The 15,699-nt window shown below is 49.9% G+C and overlaps 1 protein-coding gene across 1 annotated transcript in view; it reads right to left on the bottom strand.

The window, feature by feature from the left end:
* Positions 1–15,699, bottom strand: part of mamdc4 (MAM domain containing 4) — a 365,757-nt gene that overhangs the window by 304,729 nt on the left and 45,329 nt on the right. The gene's annotated exons all lie outside the window — the stretch shown is intronic.

Genomic DNA, 15,699 nt, shown 5'->3' with positions numbered 1-15,699 from the left:
CGCTGCACTGTCGGAGGGGCTGTACTGAGGGAGCTCTGCACTGACGGAGGGGCAGTACTGAGGGAGCTCTGCACTGACGGAGGGGCAGTACTGAGGGAGCTCTGCACTGACGGAGGGGCAGTACTGAGGGAGCGCTGCACTGATGGAGGGGCAGTACTGAGGGGGTGCTGCACTGTCGGAGTGGCAGTACTGAGGGAGCGCCGCACTATCGGAGGGGCAGTACTGAGGGAGCGCTGCACCGTCGGAGGGGCAGTACTGAGGGAGCGCTGCACTGTCGGAGTGGCAGTACTGAGGGAGCGCCGCACTATCGGAGGGGCAGTACTGAGGGGGTGCTGCACTGTCGGAGGGGCAGTACTGAGGGAGAGCTGCACTGTCCGAGGGGCAGTACTGAGGGAGCGCTGCACTGACGGAGGGGCAGTACTGAGGGAGTGCTGCACTGTCGGAGGGGCAGTACTGAGGGAGCACTGCACTGTCGGAGGGGCAGTACTGAGTGAGCGCTGCACTGTCAGAGGGGCAGTACTGAGGGAGCGCTGCACTGTCGGAGGGGCAGTACTGAGGGAGAGCTGCACTGTCCGAGGGGCAGTACTGAGGGAGCGTTGCACTGACGGAGTGGCAGTACTGAGGGAATGCTGCACTGTTGGAGGGGCAGTACTGAGGGAGTGCTGCACTGTCGGAGTGGCAGTACTGAGGGAGCGCTGCACCGTCCTGGGGGGTAGTACTGAGGGAGCGCTGCACCGTCGGAGGGGCAGTACTGAGGGAGCGCTGCACCGTCGGAGGGGCAGTACTGAGGGAGTGCTGCACTGTCGGAGTGGCAGTACTGAGTGAGCGCTGCACTGTCGGAGGGGCTGTACTGAGGGAGCTCTGCACTGACGGAGGGGCAGTACTGAGGGAGCTCTGCACTGACGGAGGGGCAGTACTGAGGGAGCGCTGCACCGTCGGAGGGGCAGTACTGAGGGAGCGCCGCACTGTCGGAGTGGCAGTACTGAGTGAGCGCTGCACTGTCGGAGGGGCTGTACTGAGGGAGCTCTGCACTGACGGAGGGGCAGTATTGAGGGAGCGCTGCACTGTCGGAGGGGCAGTACTGAGGGAGCGCTGCACCGTCCTGGGGGGTAGTACTGAGGGAGCGCTGCACCGTCGGAGGGGCAGTACTGAGGGGGTGCTGCACTGTCGGAGGGGCAGTACTGAGGGAGAGCTGCACTGTTCGAGGGGCAGTACTGAGGGAGTGCTGCACTGTCGGAGGGGCAGTACTGAGGGAGCGCTGCACTGACGGAGGGGCAGTACTGAGGGAGTGCTGCACTGTCGGAGGGGCAGTACTGAGGGAGCTCTGCACTGACGGAGGGGCAGTACTGAGGGAGCGCTGCACTGTCGGAGGGGCAGTACTGAGGGAGCTCTGCACTGACGGAGTGGCAGTACTGAGGGAGCGCTGCACTGTCGGATTGGCAGTACTAAGGGAACTCTGCACTGTCGGAGGGGCAGTACTGAGGGAGCGCTGCACTGTCGGAGTGGCAGTACTGAGGGAGCGCTGCACTGTCGGAGGGGCAGTACTGAGGGAGCGCTGCACTGTCGGCGGGGCAGTACTGAGGGAGCGCTGCACTTTCGGAGGGGCAGTACTGAGGGAGTGCTGCACTGTCGGAGGGGCAGTACTGAGGGAGTGCTGCACTGTCGGAGGGGCAGTACTGAGGGTGTGCTGCACTGTCGGAGGGTCAGTACTGAGGGAGCGCCGCACTGTCGGAGGGGCAGTACTGAGGCTGCGCCACGCTGTCGGTGGGGCAGTACTGAGGGAGCGCCGCACTGTCGGAGAGGCAGTACTGAGGCTGCACCACGCTGTCGGTGGGGCAGTCTTTTGAATGAGACGTTGCACCGAGGTCCCGCCTGCGTTCTCATGTGGACGTAAACGATCCAATGGCACTATTTCGAAGATGAGCAGGGTTGTTATTCCCGGTGTCCTGGGCCAATATTTATCCCTTAATCCACATCACTGAAAAAACAGATGATCTGGTCGTTACCACATTGCTGTTTGTGGGAGCTTGCTGTGCGCAAATTGGCTGCCGCGTTTCCTACATTACAACAGTGACTACACTTCATTGGCTGTAAACCGCTTTGGGACGTCCGGTGGTCGTGAAAGGTGCCCGAGAAATGCAAGCTTGTCTTTTTTTCCTTTTTTTTATTCCCTGACCACGATGGGGAGGAGTTACATTCATAACCCGAGGGGACTGGGCGATTCAGGGTTCTCCCCAGGCCCTTTCCCAGTACCCGACGGGACTGGGCGATTCAGGGTTCTCCCCAGGCCCTTTCCCAGTACCCGACAGCACTGGGCGATTCAGGGGTCTCCCCAGGCCCTTTCCCAGTACCCGACGGCACTGGGCGATTCAGTGTTCCCCCCAGGCTGTTTCCCAGTACCCGACGGGACTGAATGATTCAGGGTTCTCCCCAGGTCCTTTCCCAGTACCCGACGGGACTGGGCGATTCAGGGTTCTCCCCAGGCCCTTTCCCAGTACCCGACGGCACTGGGCGATTCAGGGTTCTCCCCAGGCCCTTTCCCAGTACCCGACGGGACTGGGCGATTCAGGGTTCTCCCCAGGCCCTTTCCCAGTACCCGACGGGACTGGGCGATTCAGGGTTCTCCCCAGGTCCTTTCCCAGTACCCGACGGGACTGGGCGATTCAGGGTTCTCCCCAGGTCCTTTCCCACTACCCGATGGGACTGGGCGATTCAGGGTTCTCCCCAGGCCCTTTCCCAGTACCCGACGGCACTGGGCGATTCAGGGTTCTCCCCAGGTCCTTTCCCAGTACCCGACGGGACTGGGCGATTCAGGGTTCTCCCCAGGTCCTTTCCCACTACCCGATGGGACTGGGCGATTCAGGGTTCTCCCCAGGCCCTTTCCCAGTACCCGACGGGACTGGGCGATTCAGGGTTCTCCCTAGGCCCTTTCCCAGTACCCGATCTATGACTCAGTGTTGCTGTTGCTTAAGGCAGTGAATATCTGATACAGGATTAAAAACAAACTTGTGGGCAGTAGAATCACTTGGTTGGATTGTAATTAACGGCAGGGAGAGAATGCTGAGATAAGGTAAGGAATGGCACTGCCCTCATTATCGGGACTCCAGATAGGCAGACTTTTGCTGGTTTCTTGGGGATTGAGCTCACTACCTCCATTGTAGATAAGGTGATGGTTCGCTCATTAGATTCTCCTCCTGTGGGATTGTTTGTAAGCCTGTTGGTGTAATGATGTCATGGTAGATGAGGCCATCTGCACCCGTGACTCAGGCGAGTGCAGTCCTGGGAGCGTGCAAGATAGAATGTGTCCAGGTCTCCCAGGTCGCTAATGCCTGATCTGTTCTGTTTAGTCTGTTCGAGAGAGATTGTTTACAAGACATCTCTCCAAGGTCTCTGTCACTGTTGAATCTTGGACTGAACAACAAAGCCAATTAAAATGACGGTGTTGTTGACTGTCTTCATTGAGAAACCGTAATATAAACATATACTTTAAAGGCCATAGAAAGATACAGCACGGAAGGAGGCCATTCGGCCCATCGTGCCTGTGCCAGCTCTTTGAAAGAGCTCTCCAATTAGTCCCACTCCCCCTGCTCTTTCCCCACAGCCCGGCAAATCTTCCCCCTTCAATTATGTATCCAAATTAACAAATTAGTCTATTAGACTGGCGGAGGCTTGTAAATATCCAGTCAATATAATTCAACACGGTGGTCACCGAACAGCCACAGGCGAGACTGTCCCTCGGATGGGACTTGACTGGTGGTCTTGTTTGAGAACATGGCGCACCCTGGCCATTGCCTCTCTCCGGAAGTGCAGCTGATGAAGGCAGGTCGTCTCACACACAGCCAGGTAAGGGTGCCTGGACCAATTCACACTGCTCCTGCAGTGAGGGGCAGCGAGCTCCAATCACAGCTACCCTTTCTTCCCTCCACATAAACCGTTCCTCCACTGACTCCAGCACTGACAGAGGCCCAGGGAGCCATGCTGTGCCAAAAGTTAAATACTGTAGCTGTCGTCAGCAAGACTGTTATGGGGAAAGGAAAATTGATTGGAATTTTTCGTGGATGTAACTAGCAGGGGAACCAGTGGATGTGGTATATTTGGATTTCCAAAAGGCATTCAATAAGGTGCCACATAAAAGGTTGTTAAGCAAGATTAGGGCTCATGGGGTTGGGGGTAATATATTAGCACGGATAAAGAATTGGTTAACAGACAGAAAACAGAGAGTGGGGATAAACGGGTCATTTTCCGGTTGGCAGGCTGTAACTAGTGGGGTGCCGCAAGGATCCGTGTTGGGGCCTCAGCTATTTACAATCTACATCAATGACCTAGATGAAGGGACCGAGTGTAATGTATCCAAGTTTGCTGACGATACAAAGCTAGGTGGGACAGTAAGCTGTGAGGAGAACACAGAGTCTGCTAAGGGATATCGATAGACTGAGTGAGTGGGCAGTAAGGTGGCAGATGGAGTATAATGTAGGGAAATGTGAGGTTATTCACTTTGGTAGGAAGAATAGAGAAACAATATTTTTTAAATGGTGACAATGTGGCGGAGACCACATAGGGACAATAACACAATGTACAGTATAGCCAATGCTGTTATATGTACTTAAACACAATTCACTTTGTATAGCAATGTTGTGATATGTACATGCTGGGTTGCGTTATTAGTGCAGGGTCCCTTTAAGAGCGTCGGGAACGTGATGACGTCATGACGTCGGTTGCGTGATGACATCATAGCCCCTGCACGGGGCTGAGCCTTCAGACCTCGTGGAGATTGATTAAAGTAAGACACGTTTTGTTTTTGCTTAAAGAAAAGTCTCAGCCTGTTGATTTCTGTCGACTCCAACAAGAAACTATTAAATGTTGGTGTTCAGAGAGATTTGGGTGCCCTCGTGCAAGAAACACAGAAAGCTAGCATGCAGATACTGCAAGCAACAAGGAAGGTGTAATGTATGTACCTTTAAGGGGGAGAACTACTTTTTACAGCTCCTGTATCCTGTAGTACCGGCAGTGACCACACCTGTATATAAACCCTGAGTAGTGATCTGTACAGTCAGTTGCAGTTTGAACCTCATTCAGCAAACACCTGTTGATCGTTCCCTGCAGTCTGTTGTCTGATTATTGAAGGACACAACATTAAGATACACGGATATAACATTGGCGACGACGCAGATTCGAACCTACCTGCAACTCTGCATCACCTCCCAGGGATTCGCTCCTGAAGAACAGTGGAAGGAGGTCGAGTCCAGAAGCACAGGCGTCAACCACGGGCAACCGCCCAGTCATCCAGCGGAGATTTGAGCATCGCAGGGGAGGCTGTCAAGAGCCAGGCTTGGCTTTCCAGTCACGGTGGTCCAGCAAAACGGGCTGGCAACAGGTACTGCGCAGACCCTTCCCGGACAGCAGCGGCTAGAGCCGACCGAGTGGCACAGAAAAAGGCCGAGCAGCGTCGACGGGGGAGAGAGAGAGGGCAGAGCGCACAGGGCGCAGCCGGTGTTCAGGACTGAGCGGCGTCAACGGGGAGAGAGACGAGAGAGAGCAGAGCGCAGCCGGTGTTCAAGGGCCGAGCAGCGTCAACGGGGGAGAGAGGCGTGCAGGAAAATGCGAGGCGCTGCCATTGCCACGAGGACCGCAGGGAGTGGTGTTGGCAGCAGCGCAGGAGCAGCACACGAAACCCACGGGGCGTCGCCATTTGCCACGAGGACCGCCGAGAGCGGCGTTGGCAGCAGCGCGGGAGACGCCATTTTAAGCCGCAGCGGGGAAGAAAGGAAAGCGCGGGAGACGCCATTTTAAGCCACAGCGGGGAAGAAAGGAAAGCGCAGGAGACGCCATTTTAAGCCAGTCTAACCACACCCAAAAATGCCAAAGAGTGGCAGTATCACAGCGTTTGACAATGAAGTCGAAGATTCGACGACATATGTCGAACGCATAGAAGTATACTGCAAGGCGAATGAAGTGCCAGATGACAAGAAAGCGCTGGTATTGTTGAATTCAATGGGTGCAAAAACGTATGGCTCACTACGAAACCTAGTAACCCCAGAGAAGCCAGTAGAAAAGGATTTTGAAAACATAGTGTCAATCCTACAGGACCACTTAAACCCCACACCGCTGCTGATAGCAGAAAGATTTAAGTTTCACAAAAGGAACCAGCATAAAGATGAAAGTAATGCTGAGTATTTAACGGAACTGCGCAAGCTATCGAAACACTGCCAGTTTGGAACGGGACTAGCAGATACTTTAAGGGACAAGTTTGTGTGTGGGCTTCAAAGTGAAGGAACCCAGGAACGGCTTCTATCAGAAAAGGATCTTACGCTGGACAAGGCTTTCAGCATTGCAGTATCACATGAAGCAGCAGCACGGGGCGCTGCAGAGATACAATGGAGACCGCAAGAATATGGCACAAATGAAATGTCATACGGAACAGTGAAGTGCTATCGTTGCGGCAGAACAACACACGACCATAATGATTGCTGGTTCAAGGACAAAGTGTGCAGACACTGTGGAAAAGTAGGACACATAGCAAGAGTCTGCAGGTCGGGAAAGAAAACCAGCAGCAAGAAATCTCCACAGGAGAAGTACAAGAAGGTACATAAGGTGACGGATAGTAGTTCAGACGAACAGAAGAGTGATACAGACTCCGGAAGCAAGGAGCTGGGTTGTCTGAAACTACATAATGTGATCAAAACGGAGGATCACCAAACTATCTGGGTCACGCTCAAGATAGCAGGAGTCCAAGTGAAAATGGAATTGGACACAGGATCAGCCCTAACAGTCATAAACCGAAGCGACTACAAGCGGCTATTCTCACATATACCCTTGAGAGATACAAAGATTGTCTTGAAGACGTACACGGGGCAAAAAGTCTACCCCAAAGGAAAAATAAGGGTGAACGTTATATATAACGGCAAGGAAACACCAAAAATGGACCTATATGTATTGCCAGATGGAGGACCACCACTACTAGGACGTGAATGGATCCGGAAGATACAGCTAGATTGGCATTCCATACAAGCACTGACTGTAGATGCCAAAAAGGATGACGACGTCACACCTGGACGACTGTCAAAAATGCTAACTGACGCACAAGAAGTGTTCCAGCAGGGACTCGGAACACTAAAAGGCATAACAGCGATGATCAAAATAGAGGAAAATGCAAGCCCAAAGTTTTTTTAAGGCCCAGCCGTCGAAGCAGAGCTGGAAGGTTTGGAACGTTCAGGAGTACTGTCCAAAGTGGACTGGAGCGAGTGGGCTACACCCATCATTCCTGTAATGAAGAGGTCGTTGAGTAATATGCCTGGGGAACCAAAGAAGGTTCGCATCTGTGGGGACGTTAAGGTGACAGTGAACCCAGTCCTTCACACAGTACAATATCTGCTTCCGCGGATTGAAGATATTTTCGCCTCGCTATCTGGAGGGAAACGCTTCACTAAGATTGATCTGGCCCAGGCGTACCTGCAAATGGAGGTAGAAGAAGCCTCGAAACAGTACCTCACGATCAACACTCATAAAGGTCTCTACCAATACAACCGGCTGGTGTTCGGGGTAGCATCAGCTCCGGCTATTTGGCAAAGAGCAATGGAACAAGTCCTGCAAGGGATTTCAGGGACCCAGTGTTATTTGGACGACATCCTGGTCACGGGCGAAAATGACAGTGATCACCTCGCCAACCTGGAGCAGGTGCTCACTAGATTGAAGGAATATGGGCTCTGAGCTAATCGCCACAAATGCGAGTTTTTCCAGAAGCAGATCTCATATTGTGGCCACGTTATTGATAAAGAGGGGTTACATAAGTCCCCTGAAAAGATTGAGGCAGTAGTCAAGGCTCCAGCACCGGAAAATGTGTCACAACTGAGGTCGTTCCTCGGACTGGTGAACTACTACCATAAGTTCTTGCCGAATTTGTCTACAGTACTACACCCACTGAACACCTTACTGCAAACGGGGGTACCATGGAAGTGGAGTGACGAATGTAAACGAGCTTTCCAGAAGAGCAAAGCATTGATCACATCAAAAGAGGTGTTGGCTCATTTCAACCCAGCACTACCAATTCGGTTGGCGTGTGATGCATCACCCTATGGCGTTGGAGCGGTGCTGTCGCACAAATTCCCGGACGGCTCGGAGAGGCCAGTAGCCTTTGCGTCTCGGTCACTAACCTCAGTCAAGCGTAACTACGCCCAGATTGACAGGGAGACCCTCAGCCTAGTGTGGGGAGTGAAAAAGTTCAATAACTATCTGCACGGGCAGAAGTTCACCTTGCTGGCTGATCACCAACCACTTGTCTCCATCTTTAATCCAAAGAAGGGCGTTCCGGTGATGACTGCGCAACGGTTACAAAGATGGTCCCTTTTTCTAGGGGCGCACCACTATGATATCGAGTATAAGGGCACGAAACAGCATGGAAACGCTGATGGGCTATCACGCCTGCCACTGCCTGCTGCGGAGGAAGCACCAGCAGTGGATCCTGTCGAAATATTTCATTTGACTATAATTGAATGCTTGCCAGTAACTAATGCTGGTATAGAGAAGGAGACCCGAAATGACCAGACACTGTCTCGGGTATATGATTTAACAGTGAAGGGATGGCCAGCACATGGCGACTCACTGTTGCCAGCATTCTCATCCAGAAGAGAACAGCTGTCAGTATGCCAGGGGACCTTGATGTGTGGATCCCGAGTGGTAATTTCACCCAAGTTAAGGGAGAGAGTGCTCAATGAGCTTCACGAAGGTCATCTGGGAGGGGTGAAAATGAAAAGCCTTGCTAGGGCTTATGTGTGGTGGCCGGGGATCGATCAGCAAATCGAGGACCTGACAAAGAGCTGCTCAGGATGCCAGAAGGTCCAAAATGCACCACCACATGCCCCTCTACACCCATGGGAGTGGCCTTCATCTCCATGGCAACGGGTGCATATTGATTTTGCTGGTCCATGTGGACTCAATGTTTTTAATAGCCGTGGATGCGCACTCGAAATGGCCTGAGGTCATCAAAATGTCCTCCACCACCACGGAGAAAACTATTGCAGTCCTACGGACCATTTTTGCCAGGAACGGCTTGCCAGAGCAGATTTGCTCTGGTAACGGACCACAGTTTGTGTCCGAAGAGTTTCGAAGATTTATGAAAAGGAATGGGGTAAGGCATTACACATCCGCCCCGTATCATCCAGCCACAAATGGATTGGCTGAGAGGTTCGTACAAACCTTTAAAAAAGCAGTAAAGGCCATGTGCGATGACGACATTCCACTGCAGCATAAGGTGGACAATTTTCCTGTTAGCCTACAGAAATGCGACACATGCAGTCACCAACCAGACCCCGGCCATGATGTTCTTTAACCGAAGGTTGAGATCTCGTCTGGATTTGCTCAGACCAAATGTACGAAGAGATGTTGAGAGTAAGCAATTCCAGCACATCAATGAGAAGCCGACAAGAAGTTTCAATGTAGGACAACCAGTCTTGGCCCGCGACTACCGAACAGAGAAATGGCAACCAGGAACGATATGCACACGGCAGGGGCCACTAATGTACACAGTGGATGTTGGGGAGAACATTGTGAGACGCCATGCTGACCAGATCCGAGAGTCACAGGAAAGAGCCAACCCCATGTCTCGGCCATATGTACCTGGTGAGGAACCCGACGTACAGGTCGCATCTACCTCAGAAACAATAGCATTGGAAGCTGATGAATCAACTGAGGACAGGGTGTTAGAATCGCCTCCGCACCAAGAGCGAGACACTCGGGAAAGGCGTTATCCAGAAAGAATCAGGAAGCCTCCCCAAAGACTGAAGTTATAAATAGATATTTTCAGTTAATGTTGCATGTTAAAAGTGTTAATTGTAATTAGTTTGATATGTAATTGTTAAATGAGTGTTATGCTACTGTTAATCTAAAAGGGGAGGAATTGTAGTGTATGTACCTTTAAGGGGGGAACTACTTTTTACAGCTCCTGTGTCCTGTAGTACCGGCAGTGACCACACCTGTATATAAACCCTGAGTAGTGCTCTGTACAGTCAGTTGCAGTTTGAACCCTCATTCAGTAAACACCTGTTGCTCGTTGTTGTGTATGTACCTTTAAGGGAATAACTGGTCTCAGACTGCAGTACCGGCAGTGACCACCCCTGTATAAAAGGCCCTAGCAGGCTTCTGTAGTTTCAGTTTCCAGGTTGTCTCCATTCAGTAAAGACTTGTTATAATCAACTCCCGCAGTCCGTGTCTCAATTATACACGGACATAATGCTGGCGACGAGTAAGAAACAAACTTACCTGCAACTCGGCAGCACCTCAGACGACGTTATTGAAGGTCGAAGCCAGAAGAAAGAAAAAAAAAAATCCAAAGGAACTCGAGAAACGGGCGTCAACCGTGGACAACCGCCCTCCAAATCATCAATTTGAAAAGTTGCACGAGAGACTGTCGAGAGCCAGGCTTGGTTCTCCAGTCTGTGGTTTCCCAGCTAATCGGGCTGGTGGCAGGTAGTGCACTGATCCTTCCTGGGCTGCGGCGGGCTAGAGCTCGATCGGGTGGCTCTGCAACGGGGCCGGGCAGCGAGTCGGGAAGCAAAGGGAGAGAGAGAGAGGGTGGAGCACACAGGGCGTGGCCGGGGCTTCGAAGCCGGGCAGCGTTCGGACCTAAGAAGAGGGAGGGAAGTGTCCCAGAGGGTCCGCTCCACGACATAAGAACATAAGAACATGAGAAATAGGAGCAGGAGTAGGCCAATCGGCCCCTCGAGCCTGCTCCGCCATTCAATAAGATCATGGCTGATCTGATCCTAACCGTCAATCCACTATCACAGAACCATCTCCTGAATCTAACAGAATTAGACACACGAAATAGGAGCAGGATCAGGCTACACGGCCCCTGGGCCCACTCCGCTACCCACAGGGCCATGACCGATCCGAACCTAGACGCATGTCCAAATTCCTGCCTGCTCCCCGTAACCCTTAATTCCCTTTACTTCTTGGAAACTGTCTATTTCTGTTTTAAATTTATGTAATGATGCAGCTTCTACAGCTTTTTGGGGCAGCATATTCCATGGACCTACCACCCTCTGAGTGAAGTAGTTCCTCCTCATCTCAGTTTTGAAAGAGCAGCCCCTTATTCTAAGACTATGCCCCCTAGTTCTAGTTTCACCCATCATCGGGAACATCTTCCCCGCATCCACCCGATCCAACCCCTTCACAATCTTATATGTTTCAATAAGATCTCCTCTCATTCTTCTGAACTCCAATGAGTAGAGTCCCAATCTACTCAACCTCTCCTCATATGTCCATCCCCTCATCCCCGGGATTAACCGAGTGAACCTTCTTTGTACTGACTCGAGAGCAAGTATGTCCTTTCTTAAGTATGGACACCAAAACTGTACGCAGTATTCCAGGTGCGGTCTCACCAATACCTTGTACAACTGAAGCAATACCTCCCTATTTTTATATTCTATCCCCCTAGCAATGAAAGCCAACATTCCATTGGCCTTCTTAATCACTTGCTGCACCTGCATACTAACCTTTTGAGTTTCGTGCACCAGGACCCCCAGATCCCTTTGTACTTCAGTACTTTCCAGTTTCTTGCCATTAAGATAATAACTTGCTCTACGATTTTTCCTGCCAAAGTGCATAACCTCACACTTTCCAGTATTGTATTCCATCTGCCAAATCTCTGCCCACTTACTTAGCCTGTCGATGTCCCCTTGCAGGTTTTTTATGTCCTCCTCACTCACTACTTTCCCTCCCATCTTAGTATCATCTGCAAACTTTGATATGTTACACTCGGTCCCCTCCTCCAAATCGTTAATATAGATTGTAAAGAGTTGGGGACCCAGCACTGACCTCTGCGGAACACCACTAGTTACTGATTGCCAGTCTGAGAATGAACCATTTATCCCAACTCTCTGCCTTCTGTTAGATAGCCAATCCTCTATCCATGCCAGAATATTACCCCCAATCCCGTGATTTTTTTTATCTTAAGCAATAATCTTTTGTGTGGCACCTTGTCAAATGCCTTTTGGAAGTCTAAATACACTACGTCCACTGGTTCCCCTTTATCCACCCTATACGTTACTTCCTCAAAGAACTCCAGCAAATTTGTCAAACATGACTTCCCCTTCATAAAACCATGCTGACTTTGTCCTATTAAATTATGATTATCCAAATGTCCTGTTACTGTCTCCTTAATAATGGACTCCAAAATTTTACCTACCACAGATGTTAGGCTAACCGGTCTATAGTTTCCAGCCTTCTGTCTACTGCCCTTTTTAAAAAAGGGTGTTACATTAGCAGTTTTCCAGTCTGCCGGGACCTTTGCTGAGTCCAGGGAGTTTTGGAAAATTATTACCAATGCATCCACAATCCCTACCGCCACTTCCCTCAAGACCCTAGGATGTAAGCCATCAGGTCCAGGTGATTTATCCGCCTTGAGTCCCATTATTTTACCGAGTACCACTTCCTTAGTGGTTGTGATCATGTTTAGCTCCTCCCCCCCTTTAGCCCCCTGTTTGTCCAGTGTTGGGATATTCTTAGTGTCTTCTACTGTAAAGACTGATACAAAATATTCATTCAGTGTTTTTGCCATCTCCATATTTCCCACCATTAATTTCCCAGTCTCATCCTCTAAGGGACCAACATTTACTTTAGCCACCCTTTTTCTTTTTATATAACTATAAAAACTCTTACTATCTGTTTTTATATTTTTTGCTAATTTACTTTCATAATCTATCTTCCCTTTCTTAATCAATCTTTTTGTTACTTTTTGCTGTCTTTTAAAGTTTTCCCAATCCTCTATCCTCCCACTAGATTTGGCTACCTTATATGCCCTTGTTTTTAGTCGAATACTATCCTTAATTTCTTTACTTAGCCACGGATGGCTGTCTTTTCTTTTACACCCTTTTCTTCTCAGTGGAATATATTTTTTTTGGAAGTTGTAAAATAACTCCTTAAATGTACACCACTGATCATGTATCGTCTTACCCTTTAATCTATTTTCCCAATCCAATCTACTCAATTCCGCTCTCATACCTTCATAGTCTCCTTTATTCAAGCTTAGCACGCTTGTTTGAGATCCAACCTTCTCACCCTCTAATTGAATATGGAATTCAACCATGTTATGGTCACTCATTCCAAGGGGATCCTTTACTAGGACATTTTTAATTAATCCTGTCTCGTTACACAGGACCAGATCTAAGGTTGCTTGCCCCCTGGTCGGTTCAGTTACATACTGCTCAAGAAACCCATCCCTAATACACTCAATGAACTCATCCTCAAGGCAGCCCTGCCCAATTTAATTTGTCCAATTAATATGATAGTTAAAATCCCCCATAATTATAGATGTTCCCTTATTACAAGCCTCAACTATTTCCTGATTGATACTCCATCCAACAGAGTTGCCACTGTTCGGAGGCCTATAGACTACGCCCACTAGTGTTTTTTTCCCCTTATTATTCCTTACCTCCACCCAAACTGTTTCATTATCCTGATCTTTTGACCCAATATCATTTCTCTGTATTACAGTGATTCCTTCCTTTATTAACATAGCCACCCCACCTCCCCTTCCTTCCTGCCTGTCCTTCCTGATCGTTAAATAACCTGGTATGTTTAATTCCCAGGCATTGTCACCCTGCAGCCATGTTTCTGTAATGGCCACAAGATCATACCCATATGTAGTTATTTGTGCCATTAACTCGTCTATTTTGTTACGAATGCTACGTGCATTCAGATAGAGAACTTTCAAATATGTTTTGTGACACTTAGTTCCTGCTTTTGCCCTTTTTATTACTTTACCTTTTACTCCATACCTTCTGCCCCTTCCTGACACGCTCTGGTTTTTAATTTCCCCACTGCTACCTAAGTCTATGACCTGCTCTGTTGTCATTTTTATTATTTGCTCTCTAGGAACCTCCCGCCCACTAGTTAGTTTAAAGCTCTCTCTACTGCCCTAGTTATATGATCCGCCAGGACTCTAGTCCCAGCACTGGCCAAGTGAAGCCCGTCCCAATGGAACAGCTCCCTCCTGCCCCAGTACTGGGGCCAGTGTCCCAGGAAGCAAAACCCATTTCTCCCACACCAGTCTTTGAGCCACGCATTTAACTCTCTGATTTTATTTGTCCTAGCCAAATCCGCTCGTGGCTCAGGTAATAATCCAGAGATTATTACCCTTGAGGTTCTGTTTTTTAACGGGAACAGTTCTTCAATTAACGGAGCAAATATTGAAGCGCGATAGAATAAATACCGCGGAGAGCGGCGTTGGCAGCAGCGATCGGGGAGGCGCGAAGACCATAGGGCGTCGCCATTACAGGATAGTAAAATAAATATAATCGCCAGCAACAGCGTTGGCAGCAGCGGCAGCGGCGGGAAAGCGCGGGAGGCGCCATCTTAACTCGGGGAAGAAGGAAAAGCGCGGGAGGCGCCATCTTAGATTTTCAAGATGCCAAAGACTGGCAATATCACTGCCTTTGATAATGCAATAGAAGACTGGACCACGTATGTGGAAAGAGTCGAGGTATATTGCGAGGCAAACGAAATAGCCGATGAGAAAAAGGCATCGGTATTGCTAAATTTAATGGGCGCAAGAACGTACGGCCTATTGCGGGACCTGATTACTCCAGCCAAACCGAAGGCGAAGAGTTTTAACGAAATTGTTGCTATCCTACAGGAACATCTAAATCCTACACCGCTGCTGATAGCAGAAAGATTTAAATTCCACAGGAGAAATCAGCATAAAAATGAGAGCAATGCTGATTACCTTACGGAACTACACAAGCTATCAAAGCACTGCCAGTTCGGAGCAGGACTGGCAGATACCTTACGGGACAAATTTGTCTGTGGACTCCTGAGTGAAGGAACCCAGAAGAGGTTACTCTCAGAGAAAGCTGACGCTAGATAAGGCTTTCAGCGTGGCAGTATCGTACGAAGCAGCAGCAAGGGCAGCTGTGGAAATACAACAAAAGCCACAGGAATACGGCACCCACGAAATAACACGGGGATTTGCTAAATGTTATCGTTGCGGCAGAACAAACCATGACCAGAAGGACTGCTGGTCCAAGGACAAAATATGCAGGCAATGCGGAAAGATGGGACACATTGCACGAGTTTGCAGGTCTGGGAAGAAGACCAACGACAACAAAAAGGCTACTAAGGAACCGTACAGGAAAGTACAAAAGATGACGGACAGTAGTTCCGAAGACCAGATGAGTCATAGAGTCATAGAGTTTTACAGCACAGAAAGAGGCCCCTCGGCCCATCGTGTCTGCGCCGCCCATCCATCCCTGTCCAGTCTGATCCCATTTTCCAGCATTTGGTCCATAGCCTTGTATGCAATGGCATTTCAAGTGCTCATCCAAATGCTTCTTGAATGTTGTGAGGGTTCCTGCCTCTACCATCCTTTTAGGCATGGAGTTCCACATTCCAACCACCCTCTGGGTGAAAAAGTTCCTCCTCAAATCCCCTCTAAATCTCCTGCCCCTTACCCTGAATCTATGCCCCCTTGTTATTGACCCCCCTACTAAGGGGAAAAGTTCCTCTTTGTCTACCCTATCTATGCCCCTCATCATTTTGTACACCTCAATCAGGTCCCCCCTCAGCCTTCTTTGCTCCAAGGAAAACAACCCCAGCCTGTTTAGTCTTTCTTCATAGCTGAGGCGTTCCATCCCAGGTAACATCCTGGTGAATCTTCTCTGCACCCTCTCCAAACCAGAGCGATAGTGAATCCGGGAACAAGAGACT

Source organism: Somniosus microcephalus, chromosome 23 (assembly GCF_052327205.1).
Source record: "Somniosus microcephalus isolate GS21.2 chromosome 23, FLI_Smic_1.0, whole genome shotgun sequence".
Taxonomy (NCBI): Eukaryota; Metazoa; Chordata; class Chondrichthyes; order Squaliformes; family Somniosidae; genus Somniosus; species Somniosus microcephalus.
The sequence above is the reverse complement of the archived record's forward strand: the minus strand, read 5'-3'. Positions and strand labels throughout refer to the sequence as shown.